The sequence below is a fragment of the Cynara cardunculus genome, assembly GCF_001531365.2.
Source record: "Cynara cardunculus var. scolymus isolate 2C chromosome LG 3, CcrdV1, whole genome shotgun sequence".
In the NCBI taxonomy this organism is placed as follows: Eukaryota; Viridiplantae; Streptophyta; class Magnoliopsida; order Asterales; family Asteraceae; genus Cynara; species Cynara cardunculus.
This window is the reverse complement of record NC_037530.1, coordinates 4,465,132-4,469,846: the sequence shown is the minus strand read 5'-3', so window position 1 is coordinate 4,469,846 and position 4,715 is coordinate 4,465,132.

The following is a 4,715-nucleotide window of genomic DNA, read 5'->3' as shown; positions in this document are numbered from 1 at the left end:
TTATTTTGTTAGAACTCGATAATTATCCTAATTATATTTAGATTTTTATATTTTAAAATAAGATGTTTATCCTCTATTTGATTATATTTATCTGTAATTAGTTATATGAATTCAAAAATCGAGCCTTGATAAATTGTACTTTTGCATAATTTACTTGTAATCTTGAATTTTAAGTAAACATTGGTTTTACGTGGTTTTGAGAAAGTGGTAATATTTTTATTTTTGAATAAAATATAAATTTAAAAATCTCATAAAATTTTGAAAAAAAATATCGATATCAATATTAAATTAATCTTTTTAAAAGTTCTTGTGTTTTTGTGTAATTTTCTTAATTAAATTCTGTTAGTTATCAATGATTATCATAATTATATTTTAGATTTTTTATATTTAAAATGAAATATTTATCCAATATTTGATCATGTTTATCGTTTTTTCAAAATCACATAAGACCGTATTATAACATCGACTGAGATAAAGAATAAGATGAAATATTAAAATCAAGATGTTTCTCGCTGCATTGTGTAAGTACCCTTCTAGTATATATATATATATGAGCTGGTTCAAATACTAACCAAGATTATCGTGTTAATTTTGTTAACCGATCTTGGTCGTTGATTTGAACATCTAACGGTTGTGGTTTAATGAGAATAAGAATTTAATTATTTAATTAATAATATGTAAACAATGGATTCACAGGGTAAAAATGTAAAAAGGCGTTGTTCACATGAATCACAAAGCCTGATCACATGTTCATGTGAACGCGTTGTGCATATGTATCGATATGAACAACGACATGACATACTACTCAAAAATCATGTTCATATTCATGTGATGTAGTTGTGCATATGTATCGATATCCACAAAGGTTGAAACGGTGATCATAAAGAGTCGCTTTCAACTATTTCTTGTTCGTTATAAACAAATAAAATATAAAGGAGCATAGACTTTACACTTTGGAATGCATTTCTATTGCTTAATTTAAGTAAAAGTAAACATCTCGCTAGTCAAATCGTCATTACGTAATTGATCATTTGTGAAAGAAAAAAATATAGAAATTATATTTTTTAAATAAATATGTATTATTTTTTGTATTTGTTTTATTTTGCAAGGTTTATTATTTAATGAAATGTTTTTTATATTAACTAAAAATAATTTTTTTATTGTTAAAAATAAAGAATATAAGGATATGAATTGAAAGTTAATAAATATATGCATATTGTAGAATATTATATGACGACTTGATAAAAATATAGCAAAGACCAAAAATCTTATTCGATAAAAGATATAGGAATGATCAAAAATCTTATTCTGTAAAAAAAATAGTAAGAACTAAGAATTTTAACAGATAAAAAACTTAGAAATGACCGAAAATCTTACCCGACAAATGAGAAAATAGAGTCTTATCCGTTAGTGTTTACTGGATAAGAGATATTTATCAGCAATCCATTTTATTGGTTGATAAAGTTATTAGATGAGATAAGTAAAAATAATGAATGTTTGATTAATGAGCCTAATAAAAAGGAACCAAATGTTATCAGCTAGAAAATTGATTCAGATTTTGATTACGTTTATTCATACTGTTGTTTGTTGAAAATTGCTATTTTGTCCTTTATTGTTTTTGAAATAACGATTTTTATTTTTATGGTTTACGATTCATTGTTGTTTTCATCTTTATGGTTTACAATTCATTGTTATTATGAATTAAAAACTACACAAACAAATACAGTAATTTCGAAACCTCAAGGACAAAGAGCGCCACTTTTAACAAACCATAAGAACGAAAAACGTGATTTACTCGTTATTTGTATGAAGTTTTTCACCGGGTTGTCGATGTTCGAATTAGAGGTGTTTTTAAAAAACTGTTGGGCCACTCAAACAGCCGAACTAAGTTAAACCAGACTGTTTTTAGAAGATTGAGCGGTCTAATGGTTTGACCTGCGGTATATATATATATATATATATATATATATATATATATATATATATATAGGGTTCTATTCAAGGGAGAACTGAGTTGTTTGTGGTAACTGTGAGAACCAATCTTAACCACAAATCAACGGATAAATAAGGAAATTAGTAATTATGGTAATTTGAGTTAAAATTATAATTAGAGGGCATTTTAGTTATTTTTAAAAAACTCCTCTCTCCGACCTCCGATCTCCGATTTTCGGCCTCCTGTGAACATTAATCCGGCAGGTACCAATGTATTACCAATTGGGGTACCACCATGTACCACAGAATTTTCACTCGTCTCCTCCTTTCCCAATCCATCTTCTCCGGCCGCTCTGTGATACCCATTACCCAATGTATTACCAATTGGGGTGCCACCAGGTACCACAGAATTTTCACTCGTCTCCTCCTTTCCCAATCCATCTTCTCCGGCCACCTTGTGATACCCATTACTCAATGTATTACCAATTGGGGTACCACCATGTACCACAGAATTTTCACTCGTCTCCTCCTTTCCCAATCCATCTTCTCCGGCCACCTTGTGATACCCATTACCCAATGTATTACCAATTGGGGTACCACCATGTACCACAAAATTTTCACTCGTCTCCTCCTTTCCCAATCCATCTTCTCCGGCCACCTTGTGATACCCATTACCCAATGTATTACCAATTTGGATACCACCATGTACCACGGAATTTTTACCCGTCTCCTCCTTTCTCAATCCATCTTCTCCGGCTACCCCTTCATTGTTGCAGCCACCATCTCCTTATCTCCCTTCTCCCTTTCACCTTCCGCAACACACGCACGCACCCCTGCACCACCGTACGAACTAACACAAACACAGGGACGAGGAAATAGGCAAAGCACACCCGAACCTTCCCCTTCGCACCGCCTCTGTCGTGTCTCGTCTCCGTCGTCTGCCTCGTGAACCACTCCAGCAAGTCCCAGTCAATGCTTTGAAGCCATCAAAGAAACAATCAAAGCGAAACCAGAAAGGGTTGTTGATTTCATAGGGCCAAATCAAAGAAGAGAGATAAGGTTTTCTAATAAAGGAGAAGATGAGATGGTTGTAGAAGATGAAACCGTCGATGAAAAAGTAGATGGGGGTGGTGGGGGTGGCCGGAGAAGAAGTAGACGAAGGAGAAGAGTACCTAAAGCATCTAGGGTTTTATAATTATAACATTACCAATTAACCATTTATGTTATTTTTAGGATATAACATTAATTATTTAAATGATTGGCTCATATTGGTTCTCACAGTTACCACAAACAACTCAGTTCTCATTTGATTAAGCCCCTATATATATATATATATATATATATATATATATATATATACTATATTATAAAGCATTTGGCAAAAAATCTTGAAAACGAATTTTTATGCACGAAGTACTGTTTATTGATGCATATTACTTAAAATTTAAGATTACAAGTAAATTGTGCATTAGTACAACTTATTAAAGCTCCATATTTGAATTCGTCTAACTAACTGCAGATAAACATAATCAAATATTGGATAAACATCTTATTTTAAATATAAAAAATCTGAAATATAATTAGGATAATCATTGATAACTAACAGAATACTTAGTTATTATCTTTATAAAAATTATATTATATTATTAAATCTAAATTAAATTTCTTTGTTATTAAACCTAAATTAAATTATAATTAAGAAAATTTAATAAAGGAAATTTCACTAAAACACAAGAACTTTAAAAAAAATTAATTTAACACTGACATCAATATTTTTTTTCCAAAATTTTATGATATTTTTAAATTATATTTTATTTAAAAATAAAAACATTATCATTTTCTCAAAACCACATAAAACCAATGTTTACTTAAAATTCAAGATTACAAATAAATTATGTAAAAATACAACTTATTAAATCTCAATGTTTGAATTTGCATAACTAATTGCGGATAAACATAATCTAATAGAGGATAAACATCTTATTTTAAAATATAAAAAATCTAAAATATAATTTAAATAATTATCGAGTTCTAACAAAATAATTAATTATTATCTTTATAAGAAAATTATATTATTAAACCAACTATAAATTATTTCGTACCTAAATTAAATTGTAATAAAAAATTGAATTGAAAAATTACACAAAAATATGAGGAATTTTAAATAGTTAATTTGATACGAATATCGATATATTTTTATTATGTATAAAGTACTGTATATTGATGCATATTACTTAAAATTCAAGATTACAAATAAATTATGCATAAGTACAACTTAGGGGGTGTTTGGAATTGCTTATTTAAAACAACTTATGTTTTTTTGTAAAAATGTTTATTAACTTATGTGATATCAAACCGGAGTTAAATAAAACAGGGTTAAAATTGTAAACTGGAAATAAGCAGTTTTTCATAAGTCGGGAAGGATTAACTTATCAAAAATAGCTTATTACCGGTTTGACACCAGTATAAGCAGTTTTTTTCTTATCCAAACACCAGAAAACAATTTATTACCGGTGTCAAACTGAAATAAATTAAAAAACAGCTTTTATAAGCAATCCCAAACACCCTCTTATTAAAGCTCGATGTTTGAATTCGTATAACTAGCTGCGGATAAATATAATCAAATAGAGAATAAAATCTCATTTTAAAATATAAAAAATCTAAAATATAATTAGAATAATTATTGAGTTTTAACAAAATAAATAATTATTATTTTTATATGAAAATTATATTATTAAACCAAATATAAATTACTTTATTATTGTACCTAAATTAAATTATAA